This window comes from Lactuca serriola, chromosome 3 (genome assembly GCF_051521515.1).
Source record: "Lactuca serriola cultivar US96UC23 chromosome 3, Lser_US96UC23_V15, whole genome shotgun sequence".
NCBI lineage: Eukaryota > Viridiplantae > Streptophyta > Magnoliopsida > Asterales > Asteraceae > Lactuca > Lactuca serriola.
Window position 1 is genome coordinate 305,834,442 of NC_136410.1, and position 15,224 is coordinate 305,849,665.

The window sequence follows — 15,224 nt, forward strand, 5'->3', positions numbered from 1 at the left end:
CTTTTATCCTACTTTGGATAAAAGGAACGGATAAACTTTGATTCAATGCTCGCTTGCACTCACTCACCGAATCACACACAACAATATGTTTTATGACACCAAGTTACTGGTGCGTTTACATATTATCAATGTGCAACCAACTCGCAAGATACAACTCACACATCTCGGTTTCAAGAATATAAGATGTTATCGTCTCACCAATCACTCGTGATACAATTCATGGAGTGATCCAAGTGAGCGTGGGTTTAATTCAATGCTCAAATCATATTCATAAGCACTCATGAACGTTTTAGCAAACATTTGCTTATGTCTAATACTCTTTAGACAATCCACACACCAATTCACCACAGTCTTCATTCATACCTACTTCCAACATATGAACGACTATGGCCCGTTCGAATAGTTTGACTGTTCTTAACCAATTAAATTATTCAGGAAGTCAAAACATGCAAAGTGAAACACAAGGATAATACTAATCCCATATGGCCTCAAACCTTGAGTATAAATAAAACACCTTTTATTTATCACCATATCGATTACTCATTATTTGTTGTTTCGGGTAATCAACTTCTTACTTGAATTATTACAACACTTGTCCCATGCTCTTAGCCTGCACACAATGTTTACCTGTGGTTGTTACTTTGTGAAATAGATCAAACTAACACATTTCCAATCATACTCATTTCACAACTCCTAATCCTTTTTGAATAAGTGAAAGAATATCAAATTCTTGCCACTTATAGAATATGCTAGATTCTAACATTTTATGCAATGATCCTTTCGTAATGTCATAGCACAAAGGTCACAATGACTATTGCCAATGAAATTACAAAGTCCTCTATCAGAGATTGTTACAAGACAATTCCTTAGATATGATGTCTCTCACTCAAAGTACATTCCTTTGAACATCCTTTTGCATAAAATTTGCTAATTTAGACATTGATTCTCAATATCCAACTCCCAATATAGAAACGTTTCCATATTTTCCATATGACAACTTATTCCTAATAGAATCTTTTCTATTCATAATAATGTCGATATGGTCCATCCAATACTATACTTCCAACTACTCACAAGCGATCAATCCTCGGCGAACTTTGGATTGTCCTTTGATAGTTGTTTAATTATCTTAGTCAAAACCGATTCTTGTCCTTTTTCCCTCTAAATGCGCTAGACATTTGGAAAATTTTAGAATGGTCAAATATTATAGCATTTGCAATCGATCCTATACCCGAAGCATATGGGACACGATGCATAATGTCTTACATAAAGATTTGATACTTTATCAATCTTCTGCCGTAATATTTTATGTGCTACGTTCTCAAAATTTGAACTATGAAGAGGAATGCCGTAATCATAATCGAATTTTAAGAATGCACTATGTTTCCTTGACTAAAGTATTAGCATTCCACAACCTAAGCCTTTAGATTTGAAATGAAGCATAATATTATCTCCCTTAATTATAGAAAAACAACTATTCAACCTTTACAACTTTGCAAAGTATGACTTTTGTTTTTCTATAATTAATATTGCTAACTTGCAATATTTTCCATAATAATCATGCAATCATAACATTTATGCCCCCACTATCATGATAATTATTATAAACATAACACTTATGCTCCCACTAGCTTTGACATGTATTCAGAAACCAGCTTAACTTCCAGAAAAACAGTACTTATTGAATTTCTTAAGTTCATGTTTCTAATACTTAATGATTTGATAATCCTTTATCTAAGGCTTCTTAAACTTATACACCTTTGCCATAGATAGCTCATATGTGTGTCTAAAACAATTCAGACTAATTGCCAAATCTCACAATTCGAATCATGGAAAGGGATACCGTAACCATAATCGAATTCGAGAATACAATTTTCACAATCACTATCCTTGTAAAATCTCTCTTAGTAAAAGCATTTCCTCACAGTCATTTTCATGAAGGAGGGAATCTTATGATACTTAGAGTTTAATGGTGTATGTGTTCCTATCCATGTGAATTTGTTAAAACCAAAGTTTACGACAAATTCAAACTCTTATGGACCGAACTTTCTTAAGCAGCTCACCTTTTTCCTATCAATGTACTTTTCATTGATCAAGGTCCTTGCCTTTTATGCATTCAAATGAGAATTCATAGGACTCACATGCATAATTAACTCAATTGGAATGACACAGAAACAAAATAATGTCAACATGATAGGTTGTAAACCTTAACTCGTGTGCTAGTGATGATCGATAAGGTTTATTTTGATTTGTTCTTGAAACCTTTCAAGATCATTAAGACTCCCACTGACTCCTTGACATATAATATTCTCTTGTCAATAAACATTTCTTGACAAACAAATATTCAAGAATTAGTGTAGTTTTTATCAAAACACTTCATAAATTGGTCCTAGTTGGTCTTTGTCTTATCCAAGACATCACAACTTTCCATATTTGATGAATGTTATAAACCTTCCTAATACTTGTCACTCAATATCACAATCTTAACTCTAAGACTTTTTTTGGAACGAAGTATGATTGACTTTCTGATTTAACCATTTCTTCAATAATTGATTCCTCTTCTTAGACATACAATTGCACTAAGACTCACTCAGAGGATCAATTGAGATGTCGTTCTTAATCATTAAGACATATCATAAAGCATAAAAGGTACTCTCCCTTCTTCTTAGAATAGAGAAACTTTTAGCTTTCTGCCTACTTGATTCTTCTTATTCGTTCTGCTATTGATTTAAACTTCTTTCAATCAATTCAGAATTACACTTAATCTTATAAGTATAATCATATTTACTAAACCTTTAGTAAATCATTACGAATATCTTTGTTATTCTTGTGGTGGAATTGATCAACACACAACTTTGTGTACTCGATCTCCTAGTCCTTCACTTGACACTTTGTCAATGAATTAGTCCAATTTCCAAATGTGAAATTTCTCATTCATCGTGCAGCCAAGTTGCATGATTCCAAGTTTCTGTCCACTTGAAACTTGGGCGATGAGAAACTCTCCCTATTTGGTAAATTCTCGACATTTCCACAAACAACATAATTAAGAATCAAATCCATTATTGCTAATATTAGAAACATTCAAACATCAATTTTTCATATACGCTATTGCAAGGATAAATAAATAATATAAAATCAAAATTTATTTTATTGCGGAAAAAATTTGTCCTTACAATGCAATTCATTGAAAAACTATGCTAATACATCTTTCTTAGCAATCTTATTCTAACTCTAAGTAGTAGCTCAAGAATCTAATCTTCAAGTAATGCGAACGAAATCCATTTCTTCACGGTTAGATTCTGCCCACTTCTTCCCTTAAGCTTCCTCTCTTTTCTTCGATCCTACAAAACATCAATTGTAATCTTATCACATTATATATTAAGAATCTAGAATAGAAGCTTAAAAGAGTTAGTCAATGGTTTTTTTACCTAAAGTAGAGCCATACGTATTGGCTCTCCCATCTCTTAGATCTCTTAGGTAAATAGGGCAGCTTCGTCTCCAATGCCCCTTCTCTTGGCAATAAAAGCAAATTGACTCTTTTGGAACAGCACATGGAACTACTTCAGATATTGCCTTTCTCTTATGATCAAACTCTTCGATCATGGCATTCCTTTCATTGTCATTGCCTATATCCATAGAGGTCTGGAAGGAAGATTCACCAATCAACTTTGCTTTTCCATTGCGCCAAACCATTGCTGATTCAGCGGTAATAAGCATGTAGGTGAGATCTATAAGGGTCACGTCGTGGTTTATCATATATTACTCTCTTACGAACTCACTATACGAGTTAGGAAGTGAATGAAGAACCCAGTCAACAGCCATCTCCTCACAGACAACAGATCCCATCATTCTTAACCTATCAATGTGTGACTTCATCCCTAGGACGTGTGCATACACCGACTTTCCTTCTTTATATTTACTTGCCAAAAGGGCTTGAGTGAGCTTGAACTTTTCAAGCCTTCGAACTTGTGGGTTAGGGAGAATTATGGGAGGAGGTGGGGGAAGAGAAGGATGATCTCTTGTTCCTCTATTAAATCGTGGAATATCATCTTCATGTGGAAAGCTTGTTCCACGGGATTTGGGAATACCATAGTTGTCATACTTTGACATCTACAAAATGAAAAAAAAAACAAATTCAAGTTAGTTGAGTGATTGAGTCCTTAATAAATCACCCAAATGAGATATTAAGGCTAGGACCCAACACAATACGCTACAACCTAGAAAACAGATGTCGTAATCTAGTTGCAGAATATTTGAAGGTAAGTGAATGACGATTCACTAATTTCCACCATGAAAAACGAAAAGGGAATTTAAGTTTTAAATCTATGAAAAATCCTAGATCCTTTGAGATTCATTGAACATTTCAATGGCATGTTTAAATCTCGATATGCCCCTCTTGTTTGTGACTGAGATGTCGAGGATCACAAAGCGGGTGTGAATAACCATGCAAACTTACATGGTGCCCTCACATGTTACAATCACCTATTCGATGTGCCGGTAAACCACACACGCTCCACCGAACTATGACAAACATTGAGTCACCCTTTGCTGCCTTTGCTTAGAACCATTTAGTGTGCCGGTTAACCACACACGCTCCACTAACGTCTTCGCAAGGGCACAAAGTGTAATTTCATGGAATTGCATCAATTCACTTTTGCCTAAGTAACTAAGATTGGGAATTTGTAGAACATTTAGTTACTTTTGTACTTCATTATACTTATAATGGAAGGTTTTGTCCTATCCTACCCGTTCGGCTAACGACCCTCCACTAGTCAAGAGTGCGGTGGGTAAGAGTGGATACCCATTCAATCACCATTTTATAGGCAATTTCCTTAAACACCCCTTATAGACCAGCTTCGTGAATGAGACCTACTAACGGTAAGACTGACTTTTACTCATACATATATATATATATATATATATATATATATATATATATATATATATATATATATATATATATATATATATATATAATGTTAGACTTTTAATGTTATATATAGTATAGGGTGTATTTTACACTTTTAAAATACTAGGTGGTCAAATTTAACAATTATACTTTTAATTTAATTAAATTGTAATCCAAAACTTTATGGATTTATTAAACCTCTTTTAATTATACACCTTAATTAATTAATAAAACCATAAGGGTGTGATTTGAACTTTTCAAAACAATACTAGGGTTTTAGAATTTAACATTCCTAAATTAAACCTTTAATCAACTTTTAAATTCCAAAACCTGAGGGCAAGTTTTGAAACATTTCAAAACATTAGGTTTAGAATTTAAATATACATCAAAATTAAACTTTTAATCAAAATTTAAATTCCAAAACTCGAGGGCAAGTTTTGAAACTTTTTTCAAAACATTAGGGTTTCAACTATTTATATTTCAAAACTAAACTTTTGAGTTCAAATTTAAACTGTAAAACCTAAAGGGGAAATTTTGAAACTTTTCATAACACAAGGATCAAATAACAAAAAATATAAATCAAACAATTAATTTTGTCATTATCTATATTTGACCTAATTTCAATTTCTTGCAAAATAAGTTACCCAATTAATACAAATAATCAACTTTAATCATATAAGGAAGTTATTATCTAATCAGTTGGTAATTATCTTTTGTCTAATCAAGGATATACTAAAAAATATGAATAAAATCGTATTTTAATGATCTAAAGCAGATAAGGCAAGTATCCATGAGAAAAACAGCAAGAAATCCCGAAATCCCCTCTTTCTGACGCTCGAACTCGCCGAGAAGGGGCCTACTCGCCGAATCCACAATGGGACTCGCCGAGTTCATCAGGCAGTTTCACAAAAATCGAATTTTTCAACTTGAACAAACATACAAGGCATCAATACAATAGAAACCAATCAAGGCTCTGATACCACTGATGGGTTTTAGCTATAAGAACATCTTATGTGCTCATACAAACCCTAATGCTTGGATCTAGGTTTCTCTATTGTACATGCAAGTTATCCAAGACTATAAACCCTAGATCTAGCATATGATAATCAATATAACATATAATTTAGGGTTTAGATCATACCTTGATTGTTATGTAGCAATAACAATCCCAAATCCTTCTTGTAATGAATTTAGAAAGCTTAGAGTCACAGATATCACTCCTCTAATGGTTCACAAACACCAAGAGCAAGAGGATGAAGAGGAGAAGAGAAGGAGGCTCTCAAAAACGTGTGGAAACCCTAGAGAACAAGTTCACCACGTTTTTGGAGCATAAGGGTTCTATATATAGTGAGGCTATTAGGGTTATCTAACAAGGAAACCCTAATTTGGATGCTTAAGCCCTAAGCAACCCATGGAATCCTTTCCTTAAAGGCCTTAGACCATTTCTAATGGGTTTCCCCATAGAATTCGTTCAACCTTATAATATAAGGCAATCCATGGCCCAATTGCAATTATCTTATAATTACAATTCCAGTACCTTAAGTTTAATTAATCTCTTTTAGTCACAAACTTGATTCTTATTAATTCTTGACTAATATTAATTAAACAATATGATTTCTCTTTTAATATATTATTCTCATAATATATTAATAAATCATATTTAATCCTTTCTCTCCATAATTCATCCTATCAAGTTGCTTTGGTGAAGGCAACCCAAAAGGACCATGCACCATCGGGTCAAGTACATACCAAAATAGTTATGGACTTAGACACTAATCCAACAAATATAACCGGCGCAACCTTGCTGGAAGTAGCGCCTCGCTCTTGCTGCTGAACACAGAACTGGTCAGCGTTGTGGATTCTCGCCCTGAATCAATAACTCTCCCCCACTGGGAGTGCGAACCCTAACCAACTGTAGCTCACAATCTATCACCGCCCCATTGGGGCTCAGCCAATCCATTTCTACTATAACCTTATTCCCTCGTAGGGGAATAGGGACCAAGTCTACCGGGAACAGCTCATCGAATAATTGCAGGGAACGTCCTCTGTGTACCCTTGCAACCCTAATGGTCCTATCAGCTGCTATCTCAACCTCAAGTGGACAATCTAGCTCCCCTAGAGCTCTACTAAACCTCTTACTAAGCACAAGAGAGACGAATGATTGGGTAGCCCCCGAATCAAACAGTACTGTAGCCGAAATGCCGTTCACTGAGAACGACCCTATACAAAACATATAACCATAAGAAACAATCAATAATAAATGAATAGATAAGAGAGAAATACATACCTGTCACCACATCAGGAGTCGCTCGCGCCTCCTCTGCCATCAGCTGAAAAGCCCTACTCTTCGCCAACGGCGTCTCCACTCGGCCCTTACGGCCATCCACAATCCTCAAGGTAATAGGAGCAGGTGCTGACACCTTCCCTGCAGCGGCTAAACTCGGACACTGGGACTTTTTATGTCCCCTCTGATGGCACTGAAAGCAAATCAGATCTGATGCCGCAACGGCGGTAGTAGTGGCTGTACAATCTTTGCTCATATGCCATTCCGGCCGCTTTTATAGCAACCGGCACTCCCTGCCTTGCACGCCCTATCGTCCAATCTCTCACACTTGTCACACCAACCGTGGCTCTGCTGACTCCTAGCTCTATGATCTGAACCCTTGGGCTTTTTGCCCGAACTCCCCGAACCTGGAGCCGCCTCCTACTTCCTCTTTCTCTCCATCTCAAGGTCAATCTCTCTCTCTCTCTCTCTCTCTCGCCCTAGTAATCATGTCATCCAACGTTTTACAGCTGGACCGGCTCACAAACTGGCGGATATCACTCCGCAACATCTCATGATACCGAGCCTTCTTCATTTCCTCATCAGCTGCGTATTGAGGAACGAGAAGTGCTCTCTCCCTAAACTTGGCAGTGATCTCCGCCACTGTCTCTGTCGTCTGGGTGAGGTCCTGAAACACTCTGGCCAACTACTGCACCTCAATAACCGGTGCAAACTCAGCCCTGAACCTGGTAGTAAAATCAGTCCAGGTCATAGTATCCAAAGCTGCGTCATCTCCAATGGCATGTCCGACCTCCTCCCACCAATCCCGTGCCCTATCCTTCAAAAGACAGGACGCCAATCTGACCTTGTCCCCCTCGGGACATCTGCTCGTGCGAAAAGCGTTGGCCACATCCACCAACCATCTAGTATTCGCTATGGGGTCCCGAGCCCGGTGGTAATCTGGAGCTCCATATGCACGGAACTCTCTGAAGGTAAGCGTGCGCGACCCCATCATGGCCGCTATCTCAGCACGGAAAGTGCTCAATCTCTCGTCCATCAACTCTAAGATACCCTCCTTGATTGAACCAAAGATCACAGGAGTCTACTCAAGTATGGTGCGTGTAATCTCTGAAGAGAGAAACTCCCTAGTCTGCTCATCCAACTGCCCGACCTCCGGGCCTGGTCTTGATCCCTCTCCGGCCTCTGAACTGCCGACTGCTGGCCTAGGGCGTAGTACCACCATTCTGAAAACATAACATAATAAACTTCAGAAACATAGATATATCTCAAGGGATCACTACTACCTCAGGTTTCCTGGTCTCATCTCAGCTTTCCTTGATTTGAGTACGGATCCTCTGCTTTCAGTAGTACGAGCCCATACTACCTTCCACATCTATCCGTACTTTCCTCAAGTATCGCCTTGACTCCACCAAGTCACTACTACTACTACTAATCTCTGCTACTCCCACCCTTGGCTTGCCCTAGGAAAATCTCTGACTCTACTCAAACCAGTCCTCAACTGCTGAAGGACCCCTTTGTAATGCCAATTAGCCATCACCTGAATACCATCACATGTGGCAAGGCTCAGATAATCCTTCGAGTAAAAGGCCCGTCCCCACAACGGTTAAACTCATACAAGAGCTGCTTGATAGGGCCAAATCTAACACTCTGAGATTATTCAACCTTATTCACATGTGATGTGACGTAGTCACCTAATGGCTAACTCACATCACTCAGAGCCCCACAAAGCACATAGCAAGCAACATTCAGACACAAGAAACTACTCAAGCAGTTCTATCCTCATTACAAGGAATTGTACTAGCATACAATGCTAAGTTCATACTATCAGGCATAACCTAAACAGGCTATCCTACTGCTGTCTACTCAAAACTAGCATGCAATTCTCATAAAGCTGAAACACATATAGTAGTCACATAAGGCATCCTCCTAGATCCTTAGTCCTAGTCTAGCATGTTGTTCTACTGTAACTGAAACTGATAATCATAGCATAGACTTGTATGGGTAATTTGGGAGTACTTACTTGAGCTCGGCTGATCACATGCACCACACCCTTTTCCCTTTTTCAAAACTCTTTCTCTTTTTAGGTTTTTCTTTTCAAAATCTTTTTGAAAATACTTTTGAAAATCTTTCTACCATTTCCTTAGTTTGAGTCCAGTCACACCCGAGAGTGTGCTTGAATCCCTCAAACCAAGGCTCTGATACCAACTTGAAACGTCCCAAAAACACGACCCAAAATTTTTTGTTTTAATAATAATAAAAATCATATATTGATCGTCATATCATGAAACCATATGTCAAATATCTCAACTCATAATAAATGTCATAAACATTTGTGCCAAATCAAACTATGAATCAAAACAAACTCCCAGGAATAAGACTGAAGTTGTGGTGTGTGCGATGCCATCATCCCGAGCTCTTCCCTTTACTTGCGGAAGTACCTGAAACCAAAACTGAAACTGTAAGCACGAAGCTTAGTGAGCTCCCTCAAACTACCTCATACCAAACAAACATATAAACAACTACTGGGCCCCCTCCCACTGCATCGAACCGTAGCCTGGAAACTGCATCGGACCGAAGTCTGAAACTAACCAGGGCCCTGCCCTCTGCATCAGACCGAAGTCCGGAACAAACTTCATCGGACCAAAGTCCAAGCTAACTGCATCAAGCCTAAGCCCGGAACTGACTGCATCAGACCGAAATCTGGAACTACTGGACATAATATAGAATGCACATATCAACTAGCATAACTACATAGACTACATACTAAGTCGGGCCATACCCGAAACACGTAACACGCAAAACCTGTCTGAGCCACGAAGGCATCAAACATTCTAACTACTGCATCGGACCGAAGTCCAGAAACTACTACTAATTAAACGGGTCGGCATTGTGGCCTTAGACCCATTCCTACTGGAAGGAAAACTCACCTCGTAGCCTAGCTGCTGAAAGAACTGCTCCAGAATCTGTCTGCTGCAGCTCCGGCTTCACCCCGGCTACAATTTCCATAACTACCCTCAATTAAATACAGATAATAATACTGAGGGTAAAAAGACTCTCTTACCCTTGGTCACAGTCAACCTATCGGTCAAAGTCAACATTCAGCTGACCTGACTCGTCGAGTTGGGTCACCAACTCGTCGAGTCCTTACTCTTACTTTCTTGCTTCAGCCCAATACTACTCGTCGAGTTCGGTATAGACTCGACGAGTTCCTCTTCAAAACTAACATTCAGACAATCTGCATCCGACTCGCCGAGTTGTATGAACAACTCGTCGAGTTCTCCTTCAACATATGAACACTCTGACTGTGACTCGCCGAGTTGTATGAACAACTCGTCGAGTCTGTTCTTGAGGTATGATGATTGCCTTGGACTCGCCGATTCAGGGCATTGACTTGCCGAGTTCTTCCACGAATGAGTCTAAACCTCTAGCTCACTGAGTCCAGCTCTCATTCACTGGTTCCACTGGGCATAACTCGAAAAGGGGAAAACAGGGGACTCGCGACTCGACTCGCCGAGTCTGAAGAACGACTCGTCGAGTCGTATACATGCAATCACTATATACTCGATTCTGCTTGAAACCAGTTCATTCCATTCATAGATCTGGGTTCTTGGGGCTTGATTAACACGTAAAGTTTCCAACTTTACGTGTAAATAACATCAAATGAAGGTTTTAAGGCTAAAAGCACACTATAAGAGTAGATCTAGAGCTTTCATGCAAAATGGCTCCATAAAGGTACTAGATCTAAGCTTCTGGAACTCAAACCTAGCTAGATCCGAAGGCTATTCATCTCAATGAGTCCTCTATTGCTACTACCAATCCAAGAAATGGTTCAAGAATTGCTTTAATGGCTTTCCAAAGGGGATTAAAGCATAGAAATAGAAAAGGGTCGAGTTATACCTCACTATACTCTGAAATGCCACAAAGATCTTGGATCTCCTTCTTCTTCTCTTGATCTACCTTCCTTCTTCTCACAAGATCTTCAAAGAATCACACCAAAACACACAAAAAGCTAAGAGAGTTGTAGGGTTTCGAGAAGGATGTTGTGGGGGGTGATGGGGGCTGACTTGGGGTCCCAAAAAGTTGTTTGAATAGGGTGCAAACCCTTGAAATTAGGGTTTCATCCAGACTAGCGGACTCGCCGAGTCCAGAATATGGACTCGCCGAGTAGCCAACTTAAACGTGCTCAAAATCCCGACTCTACTCGACGAGTCTGGCTACTGACTCGTCGAGTTCCCTTGAAAACTTGAAAAATATAATTGTTTAAATAACATACCAGAATTGGGGTGTTACAGAAGTAACCAACATTCTCCCTATCATTGAGGAGAAAGGAAGAAAGTCCAAGAAGAGGGACCAATCGATAGATGCCTTGGAAAGCTTAGAGAATAAGCTTACAAGGACCGAGATTAATGTCGGTGAGATCCTTGAATGGAAGGATATCGTCGATCAGTTTGTTGCAGAGATAAGTGACACGAGCGATAGACTGAAGGAGACCATCGGTGTCATCAAGGAAGATGTCCTTGGACTTATCAACACCTTGCGGAATGAGTTCCGTGATAAGGTAGCTTCGCTGGAATCCGAAGTAAACTTATGCAAGGCAGCAATCGCCGGAGGAGCCGTTGCAAGTAAGTTGTCGCACACGGAAGCACCCAAACCATTGAAGTATGGAGGAAAACATGACCCTAAAGAGCTTGACGAATTCTTTTGGTCGATGGAATGTTACTTCAATGCTAGTCAATTAAAGGAAGACAAGACGAAGGTCGATACAGCAGTCCTTTACCTATGTGAAAGTACAACTCTATGGTGGATAAGGAAGCACAGAGACATTGAAAAAGGCTTATAAGCCATAGACACCTGGGATGAGTTCAAAAGGCAACTTAAGAGACAATTTTGCCCACATAATGTTGAAGACATAGTGATGAAGAAACTTTGTGGGTTAAAGCATAGTGGATCCATCCGAGACTACATAGTCGAGTTCACGATCTTGATGTTGGAGTTACCTGACATGCAGGAGAAGGACAAGCTTTTCTATTTCATGGATGGACTACAATCTTGGGCCTATAACGAGCTTAAGAGAAGAAATGTCAAAGACATCGACGAAGCTATTGCCGCAACAGAAGATCTAATGGAGTTTCGGAGAGAAACCATGGCTAAGAGAAATAGTGGGGGAGAACAATCTACATTTGAACCACAACCAAAAGAAGACACACTCCATCCCTCGAATTCGAAAGAAAAACAAATAGAAGGAAGAAATAAGAAAGGAGAAAGGCAGGGGTTAAGTGTTACCTATGTGATGGCCCTCACCTGATACGAGATTGCCCAAAGAAAAAGACTTTCTATGCGATGGTGCTGCAAGAAGAAGAAGACAAAACACAAATAAGGTCAATAGTTTTCTAAACTCAATATCGAAAGATGAGATAAAATCATCTAAAAGGGAAGACAATAAAGGAGGGAGTCTTGTGTTCATCGAAGCCAAAGTAAATGGAAGGAAGACTGAGGCGTTGGTAGATTCCGGAGCAACACATAGTTTCATCGCAGAGGAAGAAGCCAAGAAGTTGAGTATTCACTATACAAAGGAGTTAGGACGGTTGAAAGTTGTCAACTCTCCATCCAATCCGATCCTCGGATTTTCTCGTGGAATACCCATGAAGATTGTAGAATGGGAAGGGACCATCGACTTGATAGTGGTTTCGATGGACGACTATTGCATGGTACTAGGAATGGACTTCCTAGATATGGTTCGTCCTTGGTCATTCGAAAGAGACAACACGATGCATATAACCAAGGGATAAATTATCCATATAATTCCATTGGAAAGAAGTAAGACAAAAGCTTGAACACTTTCAACTATGAAGTTTAATAAAGGCCCCGAGATAGAAGGAAGTATGCACAAGTGTTACGGCCAGAGTAATATGATTAAGAAAAATATGAAGCCAAAAAGGGAAAATCGAGTAAACAACGCACATTTGAAGGAAAATCGATCCATATCCCACTTGAAAATTTACTCAAGAAGTTATGAGGTTGAGAGAGGAAGTAGGCATCAAGCTACGTTGAGAAATAAAAGCCCACCTTACTCGAAGCAATACGTTGGAGAAAAACAAAAGACACGAAGTATCCTCGTGACGAGATCGAGACATATGTATGGAAGACTTAACGAGGACAACAAGGATTTAAGTGGGGGAGGGTGTCACAAATCAAGTTTCTGGAAAATTCCAAGATCGACTAAAGAACACCGGAACGATCAAGTATACTCGAGAAGTCTCCGGAGAGATCAAGAATGCTCTACGACACCCTGGAAGATACTAGAACATTAAAGATGTATGTGGACCAATGGAAAATGATCTGGAATAATCAAGAAGGCACTAGACGAAGCTGGAACGACCCGGAAGACTTTGGAACGATCTAGAGCACGCTAGATCATACAAGAATGATTTGGATAATTTCGGGACAACCTAGAGATTTCTAGAGCATCGTAGACAAGTTCACCATATTCCAGAGTCTTGTAAAATACATGTATATAATAGGAAGAGTCTAGATTATTCATGAATGATCGGGACCTAGAAACTTCCATTTGAGGAGGTGTAAGGTTCCTATAAATAGGGGAGGACTCATTTGTCGAAACCATTGAGAAGTTGCCTTGTAAAGAAGTTGAGTTATATAATAGAATCTTTCTTGAAGTGTCCTTTTTCATAACTCTTGCTTCCTAAGTTCGTTAGTACATCTAGATCATTGAAGTTAGCCTGACGGTATTGACTAGTCTAAAAGAGTCATCCCGTGACATGTTGCTGGGGCTAAGGCGGCAACGGGACACAAAAATATTGCAGAAGGAGCGAAATGGGTGGAAGGGTTGGCCATTATCGGAGAAGGAGATGCAACAGTGGCCCCCAGACGTCGGCCTTGAATTACGACTTCGTCGGCAGCAAAGTAGCATCGGCGGTGCTCAGCTTGCTTGGTGGCTTACGGTGACGGTAAGAACTCGGTGGTCATGATCTCGTCTGTAGAGGGAGCGGCGGCTGAAGACGAGGGGGTATAAGGGTGGTGGATGGAGTCAATTAGGGTTAGGGTTTTTAGATATGATGCTGGTGAGTGAGGAACACAGGTGAGGGGGTGACGGGTTTTAGCCCCGCCTCCACCCATTTAAACATTCTCCATATTAACGCATTTAGTCCCTCCATCCATCTTTCTTTTCGAATTAAGCCCATTATTTACCAACAACCCCTCCTCTGTAATTATTTTGTAATTATGGTCCAGATGTTACAAAATGGACCCCGACTTCCTGAAGTTATAACTTTTAGCTCCCTAACGCCAACCTTGATAAGTTACGAAGGATTTAGGACTAAATAAAATAAAATATAAAATACCATCTCGCGATCTTAGGGATTATTATTTATTTATTAATTTTATCTATTTATTTATTTACTTATTTTATTTTATTTATTTTATCTTTAAACGGAATGTTACAATTCTCCCCCACTTAAATTATATTTCATCCTCGAAATCATTCTTTACCATCCCTGCCACGCCAACAACTTGAGCAACATGGCCACAATCCCGAGCATACCCTAACCTTCCCAGGGTAACCGTGACCAACCTTTGCAAGGCCCTAAAATCCGTAGATTAACGAATTCCTTGCAATAATCTCATTTACTCAACCTGAAATCTGAAGTCTCAAGATGGTCTGATTCCCCGACAAACCGCCCATATAAAATCATTAATGTTAAATCCTTGTAAAACCATTATACTTGATAGTAGACTCAGATAATCCTTCGAGTAGGAGACTCTTCCCTGCAATGGTTAGACTCAGACGAGAGTTACACAACAGGGTCAAATCAATTACTCTGAGATTATTTAATCCCACTATAAGTGACTTAGAACTTTCGATCATCAAACTACCCCATACACACAAACCAAATCACTACTACTGGTCTGAAGCATCACATTGCCTCCTATAAGCTTTCCAAAGGAAACTAAGACCTCCCCGGTCCCCAACTTATCTGAAATACTAAATTCTTGTACGTTGTTGAGCCAAGAGCA